This window comes from Chiloscyllium punctatum, chromosome 25, assembly GCF_047496795.1.
Source record: "Chiloscyllium punctatum isolate Juve2018m chromosome 25, sChiPun1.3, whole genome shotgun sequence".
NCBI classification, from domain to species: Eukaryota; Metazoa; Chordata; class Chondrichthyes; order Orectolobiformes; family Hemiscylliidae; genus Chiloscyllium; species Chiloscyllium punctatum.
The window spans coordinates 73,069,662-73,085,673 of NC_092763.1; the positions used below are offsets into that span (position 1 = coordinate 73,069,662).

A 16,012-nucleotide genomic window follows, 5' to 3' on the forward strand; every position below is an offset into this window, starting at 1 on the left:
CAAGAGGTACAAAGGACCATGGGGATTGGTACAAGGGCATAGGTCTACATGGATGTTGTGTGGGCACCACCATGGGTGCAGGGAATCAGGTAATGTGGGCTGGCATGGAGAAGCAGTGAGGGCAGGAGGGATGTTTGATGGTATAAATTTTCTTTTTAAACTTTGAACTGGAGCTTACCACCCAGTGCACCTCAAGAACTGTCAGCCTCCTCCATTTTTTCCAGACTACCTGACACTCCACCCCATCCATGCTGAAAACGGGAACAGCAGAGGTGGGTCCATGGAGCTAGGATTTTACCCAGCTCTACACCCCTGACCTGGGAACAGAAATAGAGGTCAATATCTATCATATCAATATAGCATGTATCTAGTTGCTAACAAACTACATCATGTTGTCTGGAAGAGCCTCTTCTAGTTAGACCAGGACATGGTTCTCCTGTACACATCATGGCCAGGCTGGCCCTGTAGTTTCCTACACTTGAAGAGATAACTGACAGTATCCTTCGCTTGAAGAGATAATTGACAGCATCCTTCACAGGGAGCTGGAATGCCCATACAACGGGTTAGGTCTGTATTTCAATTCTTGAAGCTTGAAATGATGGTTATATTTAAACGATAAAAGAACACCACTTTTGTAATTTAGATGAAAGGAAAAATTGGGAGCTTACATTTCTCCCTTTGTGTTTGAAGTGCAGTGCCAATGAGCCCCTCCTCTCCAATCCTCCCTCTCCCTTTTGGTAAATGGCCGGCCTGCATCATACTTGGAAAATATTGCAGAAACACACCAGGGAACCAAGAAAACTATACTCCAGTCGGAGCTTAAAGCAAGAGAAAAGGAAATGCAAAATAAACATGTTGCATTGTTCGTGGGGACAGAAATCCGAAATCTTTCAAATTTACAAGGCCCGGTCAATGTACTTCTTGATTGTTTAGATAGGTGACCAACTTGAGGACCCTCCTAAAGGATAACTTGAACAGGCTACAGCCAATGATCGAAACATTGAGGTGCTGATGCCCTTCATAATCTCTTCAATGTGCAACCTAATGCCATATGTCAACAATTCAGAGAAACATATTTGAAGTCAAGGCACAGTTGTCACATTTAAATCAGTTTGCACTCTATGAAACAGGATGTAAACATGGATCTATGATCATTCAAAATAGAAACACAATTCTAGGTTCCTTATTGTTAAGGACATTTATTTCTCAGATGGTTCATTTCCACCAGGAAAGCAGAGAATGCTTTGACATTGAAAACTCATGGATCCTTTGGTGATGATCAACAATGGTTTAAGCTGGTCTTGTTTTCATCTGGTTCTGGGAGTCTGGCATCAGTATTTCAGCTTACAGCACACATACTGTTAAATTCAGCTTAGCTTGGATCAGCTGGTAGCACTGTAAGTGAGTTAGAAGGCTATGAGCCCAAGAAAAGATTTGAACATTTAACCTAACACTTCAGTGCCAATCCTAGAAGGGTTCCACAAGGTCTGTAGTGCCACCTTTTGGATAAGATATCAAACTGATGTCCTGCTGCTTTGAATTTTAATGACCTTTGACATTATTTCAAAAAGAGTGCAGATTTCACTTGAGTTCCTTCCTTGGCCACAATATTACTAAACATCCAAACATCAGCAATTGTGGGATCTTACTGTGCACAACTTTGCCTCTGCAGCAACAGTTGTTGTGTTCCAAAAATAGGCCATTGGCCATGGGTTGGCTTTAAGAATGTGATGGGAGTAGTGATGGGGTGAGAAGATTTTCTTCTTTTCATCTGTCAAATATTTTATAGCCTACGTTATCGAGAGTCTCCATTTTTTTTTTCATTCGTTTGTCCAAGCTGATTTTGCCTGCACCTTAAAGTGGTGATTACATTGCTTATTCCAAGTAATGAGATTTTCCACAGTCAAGGGGCCAACCAGTGATTCAGTATGGCGCAGGAGAGAAATGGTTTTCCCAGTGAACAGTCTTAACGATTGCAGCAGGTTTTCTATGGAGGTTACCATCAGATGTGCTAGATCAAGGTTTGGGATGATATGTGCCCAGCATTCGGTGCTGAGTAAGAATGTAATGGGGTAGGCAACCGTCTGAGGACAATGCAAGGGTAGCTTTACTCTCGTTGCCACGGTTGGTCTAGCAGTCCCCCATTTGTCAGTCAAATTTATCAGGTTAACCCAGCAAATTACTTCAAAGGATAAGCAGGAGAGATGCAAGTAAAATGTTTCCCCTGGTGAGGCATCTAGATCTGGAGCACTATTTAAGAATAAGGTGGGATGCCATTTAGGACCAAGATGCAGACCTTTTCTTTTTCATACAGACCATGGTGAATCTTTGGAATTCTCAAATGTAGAGGATGCTCAGTCTTTGAGAAGATTTAAAATAGAGGTTGATAATGTTTTTGAATATCAGTGACATAATGGGCTATAAGGATAATGTGAGTAAAAGGCATTGAAGTATTCAATTAGCTCTGATCCTGTTAAATGGTGGAGCAGGCTGAATGGCCTTCTGCTGTTCCTTTGCTGGCATGCACTTTTATATATGCGAATAGCATTTTTCATGTTGAAGTGTTATAGCAATGTCCAGTTAATTGCAATCTTGGACAACATTCACCTGGTAGAGACTCACCCCGTTGAGATTTTCAAATAATGAGATTACCGATGACGCGGTTAAACAAGTAGACTCTAGGAATAAAACACAAACAATTGCTGGAGACACTCAGCAGGTCTGGCAGCATCTGTGAAAAGAAAGCAGAGTTAGCACTTCAAGTCCAGTGACTTTTCTACTGAACTCAGAAGATAGAGGCAAGCTGTGTGGAGTTGGGGGACTGTGAGCTTGGAGACGATAGAGAGGATAACCCCAGATGAGTTGGAATTAGCAGCCATCATGGACACAGTAATGTTGGATGGTGGCGTCATGGTCCAGGGGAGATAGGAGGAGGTGCTCAGCCTTTACAATGTCGAAGTCAGTACACCAGTCAACAACAATCCTGGAGAAGGGTCACTGGACTTGAAACATTAACCCGGCTTTCTCTCTACAGATGTTGCCAGACCAACTGAGTTTCTCCAGCAATTTCTGTTTTTGTTTCAGATTTTCAGCATCTGCAGCTGTTTATTTTATTAGACCTTGGCAGTAATATGGAAAGGGTAGATGGAAGGGAAATGGGTTTCAAATCCAGGCCATGCCCAATGATACTTTCATTTGAATGAATGAATGATTTATTGTCACATATACCTTGGGAGATACCGTGAAAAGTATCCTGTCGCCACAACACAGCACCGTTTTGAAGTACAAAAGGATGAAAAGAAAGTACCTAAATAGGGTCGGGGCACTAAATACGACTCCAGAACTTTTGCAAAGTCCACACTCCAGGCGTACTACCATCAGGTGTCCCCACTCCTTCATCACTGCAGCCGCTACCTTACCGTTAATTCCAGGAGTCCACACATCGGGCCTACGAAGCCAGGAGTCCTTGCTCTGGACACGGCCGATGCCATTCCAGCTCCTTGTGATGACAGGAAGGTGAAGAAAAAAGAAAAGGAAGAAAGGAAGAGAGAAAAGAAAAGGATGTGGCTGGCCTGGAGTGGATGGGCCTATCGCGCCAATGCCTCCATCTTGATTAATGGGAAGGGAAGAATCAGGATGTACAAGATCTATGGCAATATTGGAAGAAGAGTAGGGAGAGGTTCCTCCCACTCTTCCTGACTAATTCTTATCCTTCAATCAACAATTAAAATATATTGTCTGATCAGTTACTTCATGCCTGTTTGTGGGAACTTGCTCTGAGCAAATTGGGTAACAATGTCCTGCAGCAATGATTTCTCTTCACAGGTACTTATTGACTGTATGGTGTTTTGGGATATCCTAGGCTCATAGAAAACATTTTTAAAATGCAAATCTTTCTTTGATCAAGTTGGAAATGCTGGTATTTAATGTTTAGTCATTAAACTTTCCAACCAGCAAGAAAATATACCAGCACAATTTGATTGCTTGACAGTTGAGATTGCTGTATAAAGACTGTAGTACAGATTTGGCCAATACATAATGATGACTTGTTAATAAATCAAAGTGACCAGAACTATTCCGTTATGAGATATGTTGAAAGTATTCTTCTTACAAATATACAAGGAGCAGGAGTAAACTATTCAGTCCTTCAAGCCATTTCTCCCATTCAATAAGATCAAAACTGATCAGGTTACTCCATGTCCTCAACTATCAGATCACATTTAATTTCTCAGCTTAGCAAGAATCTATCGACTTCTGCCTTAAAAAATATTCAAGGATTCTGCATCCACCACTTTTTAAGGAATAGACTTCCAAAGATAATGAGAATAAAATGTTTTATAAACTCTGTATTAAGTTGTGTGACCCCTTATTTTTAAACATTAGCCCCTAGTTGTATGTTCTCCCACAAGAGGAAACATCTGTTCCACATGTTGCCTGTCAAGTCCTCTTAGGATCTTACATCATTCACTCAAGTCACCGAGAGGGAGATGATGGTGTATTGGTAATATGCTGGGCTAATGTTACACAACTGTAGACTAATGGTGAGGATATGGTTTCAAAGCTTGTTATAGCAGTTGGTGATATTTGGACTTAGTAAAATGCCAGAAGTATAAAAGCCATCAGATCACTGCTGATTATTGATTAAAATCCCAGCTGGTTCACTGATATCCTTTCAGGAAAACAGTCTGCTATCCTTACTTTGTCTGGCCTACGTGTGTCTCCAAACCCATGACAATGAGGTTCACTTTTAATCACCATTTGGGATAGGCAATAAATACTGACTTAGCCAGTGCTACCCATACCTAATGAATTAAAAAAAACTTTCAGGGCAACTCAGTGGTTAGTACTGCTGCCTCATAGCGCCAGGGATCCAGGTTCAATTCCAGCTCTGAGTGACTGTCTGGAGTTTGTATGTTCTCCCTGCGTCTGTATGGGTTTTCTTCAGGTACTTCTTTAGTTTGTTCTCACTGTCCAAAGATGTGCAGGTCAGCTAGACTAGCCATGCTAAGTTACCTATAGTGTGCAGGCTAGGTGGTTGCATCATGAGGAATGCAGCGTTCTAGATATGGGGTGGGTACCTTTTACACTCAAATAATATTCAACTAGTGAAACTGAAACTGAAATTAAGAAACTCAATAGCAGGAGCATATTTGAAGGAGTTCTCACACCAAAGGTGTTTTGCATTTATAGAACATCTTGAACATAGCAAGTTATCTTAGTGCTCCGTTAGCAGCCTTGTAAGACAAAGTTTGACACTAAACTCCACAAGGAAATATTAGGACAGATAATACAAACTTTAGTTAGGATAGGGTTTTGGGAGAGTCTTAATGAAGCTCAGTATTGTAGAAGGCCAGAGAGATTGAGGAAGTAATTCCAGAGCCTGGGGCATTGGCAGTAGTGGACATAATCATCAATTGAGGTGCAATTAAATCTGAGGGTGTGCAAGAGGCTTGAATTAGAGCAGTACAGAGATTTGAGTTGAACATTTTCAGGCATAGAGAAGACTTTGGAGTAGAGTGGTGCTGAAAAGCGCAGCAGTTCAGGCAGTATCCGAAGAGCAGGAAAATCCGATGTTTTCGGGAAAAAGCTCTATTCCTGATGAAGGGCTTTTGCCCAAAACGTCAGATTTTCCTGCTGCTTGGATGCTGCCTTAACATGCTGTGCTTTTCCAGCACCACTCCACTCCAGAATCTGGTTTCCAGCATCTGCAGTCATTGTTTTTACCATAGAGAAGACTTTCAAAAACGGGAAGTGATTTTTTTAAAAATCAGGGCATTATTGGACTGGGTAGGTCAGTGAAAATGGGAGGATGGAAAAAGAAAGTTGGTATAAATAAGGATAGGGACAGCTGGGTATTATATTAAGTCATATTCTCCAACCTCCATTGATACCAAGAAATTGTTCTTTTGGTTCTTTTTGGAGACACAAGTCTGGCTTCAATCAAAAGAAATCAGATGGCCCACAGCTGGCCAACTTTTCCATTTTTTTTGTAGAGTTCCAAGATATTAAAGCTTTGGTTCTAATTCCATAATTTACTAAGATATGACCCTGCATTAAAAATTACATTTAGAGTCCATAATCCAAGTAGCATAATATGTGCGTGTGTGTGTGTATGTGTGTGAAGTTTCAATCCAGCTCTCTTGTGGACCCAGTCATATTGAGGAAGTTGGATTTCTGATCTTCAGTTTAAAGTTTGTTGCACTTTGAATATCAACACTGCTGAGTTTCATATTCACAACTTCTTCACAATCAGGTTCAGCTTTCAGAATCAATAATGAATAAACAATGTACAGCTAAACAAAATATACAAACACTTTTTGCTGAGTTGATTCTATATTCAGAAGGAACAAGTTAAAGTGATCATGCATCTTTAAGCAATAATACTGTTATTAAGATACTATAAAAGTGTTTTATTATATCAATAAAAGTGTTTTATTACTGTGAGAGGGAATAGCATCCCACTTTGTAAAAAGCTTTTAAATTAAATCCAAATAAAGCACAGTGTACCATTTTTTTCATAAAGGCCCGGCCTATCTAATTCTAGACTTTCAAATTAACAATAATGCTTTAGACAATCTCTGGTTGATACCCAAGCTATATTCTAACCTGGGAGAAAGTGAGGACTGCAGATACTGGGAATCAAAGTCAAGAGAGTGGTGCTGGAAAAGCACAGCAGGTCAGGCAGCATCCGAGGAGTAGGCGAATCGACGTTTCGGACATAAGCCCTTCATCAGGAATAAGGCTTACACCCGAAAAGTTGATTCTCCTGCTCCTCGGATGCTGCCTGACCTGCTGTATTTTCCCAGCACCACACTCTTGACTATATTCTAACCTGGGCTCTCAGATTTAGTTTAACTTTGCCAATCATGCATAAAGACCAAAACACAATTACTATAAACTGCAAATTACTGGAAACTGGAAATTAAAAGAGGAAATGCTGTAAATTCTCACCAGCTCCTGCAGCATCTCTGAAGGGTGGTCAATGAAGGAAAACTTATGACATTGTTTAAGTGTTTTATTGGCTCTAAACTATTTTGAAATCTTGAAAGGCATTACAGAAAGGTAAGTCTTTCCCTTTTTTAATGTAAACAAATTTGTGGAAAGCAAATTTCTACAAGTAACAATGTGATAGCAAACAGACAACTTGCATTTAAAGATTTTGGTTGAGGGGTAATATTGGGGCAGCAAACTAATGGTCTTCAGAAGACTCACAAGAGAGTCTTCGTTCCAGTGTCTTTGCCACAAGCACAGCTCCTCCAAAATTGCAGCACTCCCTCATTATCATCCTGGAACATCAAAATAGGGTTTTCTGTGCTTGATCTCTGCAGTGGGATTTGAAACAAAAACCTTCTGATCCTGAGATGACAGTGTTATTGTGTTTACTATGTCTGACTGCGGTACACCTGCCCATGGAGAGTATTCTAATCTTTGTTCATATTGAAAAAGAAACAGAAGTGGCAGTATGCATTTTGCATCAGAGACAGTCTGGGAAACAATATATATGTATTTGTATAAGAGACACAGGACAGAACCCCACTGGTCCTCACCTACCACCCCACCAACCTCCATGTCCAGCGTAACATCTGCCATCATTTCCGCCACCTCCAAACGGACCCCACCACCAGGGACATATTTCCCTCCCCTCCCCTATCAGCGTTCTGAAAAGACCAGTCCCTCCGCGACTCCCTCGTCAGGTCCACACCCCCCACCAACCCAACCTCCAATCTCGGCACCTTCCCCTACAACCACAAGAAATGCAAAACTTGCGCCCACACCTCCCCCCTTACCTCCCTCCAAGGCCCCAAGGGACACTTCCATATCCGCCACAAATTCACCTGCACCTCCACACACATCATCTATTACATCCGCTGCACCCGACGTGGCCTCCTCTACATTGGGGAGACAGGCCGCCTACTTGTGGAACGTTTCAGAGAACACCTCTGGGACACCCGGACCAACCAACCCAACCACCCGTAGCCCAACACTTCAACTCCCCCACCCACTCCACCAAGGACATGCAGGTCCTTGGACTCCTCCATCGCCAGACCATGGCAACACGGCAGTTGGAGGAAGAGCGCCTCATCTTCCGCCTGGGAACCCTCCAACCACAAGGTATGAACTCAGATTTCTCCAGTTTCCTCATTTCCCCTCCCCCCACCTTGTCTCAGTCAAATCCCTCGAACTCAGCACCGCCTTCGTAACCTGCAATCTTCTTCCTCTCCGCCCCCACCCCACTCCGGCCTATCACCCTCACCTTGACCTCCCTCCACCTATCGCATTCCCAACGCCCCTCCCCCAAGTCCGTCCTCCCTACCTTTTATCTTAGCCTGCTGGACACACTTTCCTCATTCCTGAAGAAGGGCTCATGCCCGAAACGTCGATTCTCCTGTTCCTTGGATGCTGCCTGACCTGCTGCGCTTTTCCAGCAACACATTTTCAGCATCTTTGTATATGTTATTGGCATCCTTTCAACTCTTACAACACCTTCCCTATAGCAGGGACACCAGAAGTGAATGCAGTATTCGTATTTGATTATTTTTTAAAAAGTGACCGTTATAGTATCCTATCGCAGAAAATGTAGTCTATAAGCATCCTTAACTGAAAGCCCTTGTTAATTAGGTTACAAATGATCCAAAAGCAATTAAATTGCTGTTGTGGTCATTTTTCATGCCAAGGTTTGCATATAGAAAGCATCTCTGAATTTGAGATAAATGTAGCAAGGTAATAAATTATGTAACATCCCAAAATAAATGGCATTGTATTTATATTTTATATTTTGTTTATAACCCACTGATTGTACTTTATTCAGCATTTAGAATTTGCAAATACCCATGACTTAATGAGGTGAATGTTTAACCATTTTTGGAATAACTTGGGGAAGGGGAGCAAGTGATTGGATGTCTTCCCTCTCTTCCCCCTCTCAGTCCCCCTCCCCCCTCTCTCTCCTCCTCTCTCTCCATGCACCCCACCCTCCCACCCAATGCAACCAGTCCCAAGATGATTCCTGCACCCAGTTCAGTAAAGGGCAACCAGGTTGGAGAAATGGTTTTTAAATTCTGTGTGCAGAGGAAGGAGGGGATACAATTCCCAGAGGTGCTCCCAGCACACAAAGTGCACCCGCCGAAAATAGCTGCCCTTGCTTCTCACACTCTTACAAACATGAAGACAAAATTGACTACCCAGGCCACACACATTATGATATGGGCAGGGGGTAATATTGAAACAGGCCCCATTGACCCTTACTTGTTCACTGCTTTTAAGCACCCACCTGCCTTTTATATATCATGGGGCTGGCCTCATGAATGGGTGGAAAGCTAGTGAACTGAGCACTCTTGACTATTCTGATGCCTGTTGCTTGATCCATGCTCCAAGGGTACCATGTACTCTCCAGCCCTTTATTTGCTTGTCAGCATTTTAATTTCACAACCTCACCACCAGATGGAGCACAGTGCACTCACAATGTGTTTTGATGATATCAAGAGGTGAAGACATAATCAAAAGGTTACTTTAAAAAGCAATGGTTTCACTATTGTCCTTCAAGAAATCACTTGAATGTGGCCCTATCAGGATTGCAATGGAAGACACTTGACTGTTCTATTTGTGGCAATGTAAGTTGAACACCATATAGAGTAAGGAACAATAGTTTATCAGGGGCAGGGCTTGCAGTGTGTTCTGCTGGTAAACTTTGGTACTACTATTGCCCAAGTTATCTACACCCCCAAATTAACATTTGAGGTTGATGGGTTCAAATCTCCCTATAACCTGAATAAAATAAAATCTGTAATTAGACTGTAAGCAGTAGACCATAAAGTCAGTTCTGCCATCCTCAACTCCATTTTTCTGCCTTTTCCCATAATCCTTGACTCATATACTGAACCTAAATCTGTGTCAGCCCTGAATATATTTAGGTAAAAACAATGACTGCAGATGCTGGAAACCAGATTGTAGATTAGAGTGGTGCTGGAAAAGCACAGCAGTTCAGACAGCACCCGAGGAGCAGGAAAATCGACGTTTTGGGCAAAAGCCCTTCATCAGGAATACAGCTCTTGTCCTGATGAAGGGCTTTTGCCCAAAACGTCAATTTTCATGCTCCTGAACATATTTAACCATCCAGCCTCTACAGCTTTCTGTGGTAAAGAATTCGACAGATCCTCTGAGAGAAAAGAATCCCTCCTCACCCCTGTATTATATGGGCCATTCCTTATTCTGACCTTACATCTCACACTATCCTGCAAGGGGAAACAACCTTTCTGCACTAACCCCACCAAGACCCTTGCAATACATGATTGATATCAACAGGGTCTCTTTTCGTTCTTCTAAACCCTAATGTGTACAATCCCAACCTACTCAACCTCTCCATAAGGAAATCCCTCCCTACCTAGAAACAAGTTAGTGAACTTCTCCTGGACTGCCTACAAATCCAACGTATCTTTTTTGGTAAGAGGACAAAAACTGTTCACAGTTAAAAGCTGGCCTAATGGTAGATATATAATCATTGTCAATTATTGTAAAACCTATGTTTTTTTAGAAATGTACTTTAGGGTAGAAAGTCTGATGTTGTTGGCTGGCATGCATATGATTTCAGATGCACAGCAATGTGGGTGACTCTGAAATGCCCTCTGAAATGGACCAATAGGTCACTTTGTTCAGAAGGGGCAACAAAAGTTGATCTTGTTATCAATGCGCACACTCTGCAAAGACAATGATTTAAATGTTCTGCATGATTCACTGCAGTGACTATCTCCCAAACTTGACACTTTCACCACAATATCGAAATGGACAGTTTCATCAAAACTCTTCTCATTATATTTTTCTCATGACTACACTGACAACACATCCAAGCTGCTTCAGTTAGGATTCCTGGTGTCATATAAGATAATTTTATTTCGTCTTAATTGTATAAATCCCATGCTATCTGAGCTTGGACATATCACCAAACCTTTCATCATCATTGTTATCAAGGCATTTAAAAGCTGATATAGCACCCCCTTCATTAACAGAACAGCTGGAAATAATTTACAAATCTCAAAGCACTTATTGGACCTCTCAAAAGACATAAACTAACTTATTCATAGCAAACTCTAACGAGTGGGAAGGGGAGATAACATGTTTAAGCACAAGGCTGGAAGAGCTTCCTGCTTGTCCATCTTGGATTCCAGCATCTGTCATTTTATTTTGTCTCTAAACATGTTTAAGCATAACAGTCACTGCTGTCAACTTTCCCTCTGGCTAGAAACAGTCACATCCCAGCATTTAATTCCAGTCGGAAAACATTTTCTCCTGCAATCCTTTGCATTTATCCTTAGCATTAAGCATCTACCTATTGAAGTGCTGATCAGTCAGCAGCATAGAGCATTGGGAATCTCCTGTTTGCATGAGTAGTCACTCAGTCGCAGTGTAGTGGAGTATAATCTGGGCCAAGCTGATCTCAGCTGACAAGGTATGTTATCTCAATCAAGCATACACCACTTACTCACAGTGGCATTATCTCCCTTCTGTTCTCGGGGACCTTTGAACCCTCTGTCTAAAAACAAACAACACAAGTCTCATTAACGGTCTTTTTCAAAAAGAGAAGCTCCTCTGGACAACTGTGCTACCCAAAATGTGGTGTGGTTCTCCCTGAGATAGGAAATGGCATTTCTTGGAAACCACTTGGCATGTTCATGGCCCACGCTATTGGAGAAATGGTGATAGTTACATAACCACCTTCATGAGTAATAGGCAAAGTTACTCTGAACGCCTCTGTGTAAAACTCAGAAACAATGAACAAGTCTTCACAGATACCTAGGTGAGTGACTTCTGTAATACAACCCATATTTGTCAGTGTGTGTGCCTCTGAATGTTTTTATGTGTCTGCTTGAACAGATATATATGTAATGTGTGTCACTGTGAGCATATATGTGTGTATACATGTTTGTGTGTATATAAGTCCATGTATTTATATCTCTGTTTATGTGTGTGCATGTTTGTGTATATGTATGTCTCTTTGTGGATACATATCTGTGTATATCTTCAATTAGTTCTCTAACTGATTATTGAATTATTCTATCGAATCTCTGCTTTTCATGTAACATCCTTTAGAATGATTATAACTCTCACTGAGTGGATCTGTCTTTTCCCTTAGTGCGTATTTAAGGCCGTAAGTGGACTCCTGCTCTGACAAAACAAAGGATTATTTTCTCTTGTGTAACAGCAGCTCAACTCCTTTTTCAGCGTTTTCATGATTTCTCTGTTGTCAAACCTGATCTGTCTCAGAATAATTCTGCTATGCATCAGTGGGCAAATTTATTCTGCACTTCCTGGAGCTGTGTTTGGGGAAAGCTGAGCTGTAATATTTATTTTAATCTACACTTAAAAATGCTGCCTGTTAGCTGCTGTTCAATTATAATGTTGACTTCGCTACAGTGTTTAGCTCAACTAAAGGACAGTTAGATATGTTTTCATAACTGCAATTCGAAACGTAAAATGTAGTCTCCTAAAGAATGATTTTTTTTTAAGAAAACAAACAGACTGCAAGACAATTGTGACTAAGCTTTCAGATCCCACAGGATTGCCATCAAATTTCCAGGAATCAAATACTATCTCCTGGATACCACAGTGAACAGGCACATGGAGAAAAATCATTGGAGCACTAACTAAACAATTCTTTATTTTTACTTTCTAATTATTAATGAGGAAGGTATTGGGTGAAGGTGGAAGGTTATTTGGTAAGGGTTGTAAGGGCAGGCATATTGTTATGACTAGTGGTAAGGAGGATAGTTCATGTGAAGCAACTTCAGGGAATATAACGCTGGGGCTGACGACTCAAGTTACAACCTGTCATTTTTGTCAGTCCCGCCTCAGACGACTGACTGTGTGGAGTTTGCATGTTCTCCCCGTGTCTGCGTGGGTTTCCTCCGGGTGCTCCAGTTTCCTCCCACAGTCCAAAGATGTGCAGGTCAGGTGAATTGGCCATGCAAAATTGCCCGTAGTGTTAGGTAAGGGGTAAATGTAGGGGTATGGGTGGGTTGCGCTTCGGCGGGTCGGTGTGGACTTGTTGGGCCGAAAGGCCTGTTTCCACACTGTAATGTAATCTAATCTAATCTAATATAGAGTCATAGAGTCATACAGCTTGGGAACAGACCCTTCGATCCAACCCATTCACACTGACCATGTTCCCTAACTAAACTAGTCCCGCTTGCCTGTGTTTAGCACAAATCCCTCCAAACCTTTCCTATTCACGTGTCTGTTCAAATGTCTTGTAAATGTTGTAAGTGTACCTGCATCCACTACTTCCTCTGGTATTCCACATTCAAACAACTCTTGCCCCTCATGTTCTTTTGAAAACTTTCTCCTCTCACCTTAAAGATATGCCCCTTAGTCCTTAGTTTTGAACTTTCCCACCCTAGGGAAAAGACCCTTTGCTACGCAGCTTTTCTATGCCCTTCATGATCTTATAAACTTTTATAAGGTCGCCCCTCAATCTTCTACACCCCACTGATAAAGGTCCCATGCTATCCAGCCTATTTTTACAATTCAAACCCTTGATTCCTAGCCACATCCTGGTAAATCTTTTCTGATCCCTCTTAAATTTGATAGTAATCTTCTAAAACATCAGCTCTTCACTTGCGTTGGTATAGCCTCCAGGTCTATGGGCCAAAAGCTGCAAACAGTCATAAACATAGTCAGATTTTTGTTGATTGGTGTAAACACTATGGGCTGAATGGCCTCCTCCTATGTCGTAAACGTCTTTGAGTCCATAGTGGTAGGCTGCAGGACAGAGCAATACTAAATTGTTACAATCCCCACACAGAACAATAACTTTTAAAAAAGATTTTTGAATTCCCCATAATAAGCTAAAAGTATCCCATCACACGAGTTCATGTTTTCAGACTTTTACTGTAACAAAAAAACTAAAACTAACATTGACTAGGTTCTATTTAGTAGGCAGCTAATACTCTAAATTGCAGAAATAATTTTTCTCCTTAAGTTGCTGTCGCAACCAAAACTGCATGCCACATTCAGTTGGTGTGCCACACTCTCATCAGAATTGTAGTCTTAAGTTAAAAGTTGCTGCTTTTGGAATTTCCTATTTCATTATTTATCATTTTTGATGTACAGCAAAAGGTGTTTCCCTCAGATTCCTGAGAATCCCAAAGCAACATCTAATAGCAAGGCTCACTCTGGCAACCCCTTCTCCAGGCAAATATTCAAGTGAATTTAATTTACCTCGGTTGCCATCCTTTGATTAAGAATGTCTTCCCACCAGCATTCTGCCTGGTGTCTAACAGAGAACAATCATTTCATTTGCTATTCCCAGCAGCTGCTGTTTCCCTATCTCATTTCATTCCTCACTCATTTCTCTCTTGCTTTTTCTCATTCTCTCTCTTACTTTCTGTTTTGCTCTGTCTCTTTCTCTTCATCTGTGTCCTTAGGGTATTTCACTAAGTATGCACAATACAGGGTTATCATCAGACTGAACTAATGACAGGTCATATATTACCCCATTTTACCTTGAAATAAAGAAGACAGTTTAAAATGCAACAATCTTATAAAACCACTCACTCATAACAAGATGAATAGGTATTTAACATTGGATTTCTTGGTGTGAAAATATTATTAAGAAAATATATCATCTTATCATCACACTGCAAGCCCTGAAGCTGTGAGGTTCCTGAGAATTTCAGAATCCTAGATATATCTGCTTTATAATCACTTTGTTTAGAATTTAGTAGAAGTTATCCTTCTAGTTATTGCACAGTTTAATGATTTCTTTTTTAAAAATTCTCATACATTAGTGATGCTGGCAAAGGCATGTTCTGTGCCTGTTCTTTCGAGTTGCATCTCATGAGGAAACAGGCATGCTGGTGTTAATGCAATTGGAGAACAGTGACTGTTATTCTATTAGATTATACTATTAAGTACTTTGATAAGTTCTGAGATTGTGGAATACACTAACATTAAAGTATTGCTTTTGAGAGGATTTGGAAGATATTACATGTATGTGGACATATGATTCTTCTAAACAAATGTTAAGTGGATCTTCAATAATGACATACAAAATTGTGAAGGGCTTTGAGAGAGTGAATGGGGGGAAATGTTTTCATTGGTGGGAGAGACAGTAACTAGAGGGCGTAGGTTTAAGGTAATTGGCAAGAAAACTTAAGGGGAGTTGAGGTTTATTTTCACAGCGAGATCTTTCGATGTGCAATACACTACCTCAAAGAGTGGTAGGAACGGAAGCAATAATAACTTTCAAAAGGGAATTAGCAATATGTCGGAAAAATTGAATTTGCAGGGCCATGGGTTGTGAAACACATTTGGTAGCTCTTTCAGAAAATCAACTTGCATATAATGGCCTTTTTCTGCACTGTAAGATTCAATAAAATGATAGAGAGGAGATAGAAAACTAAATGAGTGTTGAAGAAAGTTGGCCATACTATAGTTCCTCGCATCCATGTACGAGAGTCACCTCCACAATTTCCAGGAAGAAATAATTCACATCTGCCCAGGCCAGAGGCACGACAAGGAAACTCAAGCCCCAACCAGCAACTGTTCATAACTTAATAAAAACCAAAAGAACTGCATTTGCTGTAAATCAAAAACAAAAACAGAAATTGTTGTTAAACAAAACAGCAGATCTGACAGCACCTGTGGATAGAAATCAGTTAACATTTCGGGTCCAGTGACCCTTTGTCAGAACTGATGGTAACTAGGAAAATGTTTTTTTATGCAGAAGATTGGGTCAGGGAAGAGGGGTTTGTTTATAATCCTGCCACTCCTCTCATGATGCAGTGACAGATTCTGACTACATCAAGGCACTTAGCTCCTATGTACAGGGTGAATCATTGGCAGTCACAAGATGTAAGACATTCAATAAACCTTTCAATTTGCCTGAAATCAGGATAAACGTTTAGAACTGGAAAGAGAGAAGATTAATTTACAAAGGCACTCACACTTTAATAAATGCAAATTGATGGAATTGTCTTAAATAGTAAATATTCTTAATTGTCAGTGGTATCTTAGTAATTAA

At 40.9% G+C, this 16,012-nt stretch overlaps 1 protein-coding gene across 2 annotated transcripts in view; it reads left to right on the plus strand.

Annotated features, from left to right (window-relative positions):
* Window positions 1-16,012, plus strand: part of npas2 (neuronal PAS domain protein 2) — a 290,102-nt gene that overhangs the window by 8,403 nt on the left and 265,687 nt on the right. The window contains exon 1 of one of the 2 annotated variants that reach the window (XM_072595559.1): window positions 11,462-11,788. The exons of the other annotated variant lie outside the window; for it this stretch is intronic. The gene's annotated coding sequence lies outside the window, so the exon portion shown is untranslated. Of the gene's footprint in view, window positions 1-11,461; window positions 11,789-16,012 lie in introns of those variants that run through there. 2 annotated transcript variants of the gene reach the window in all.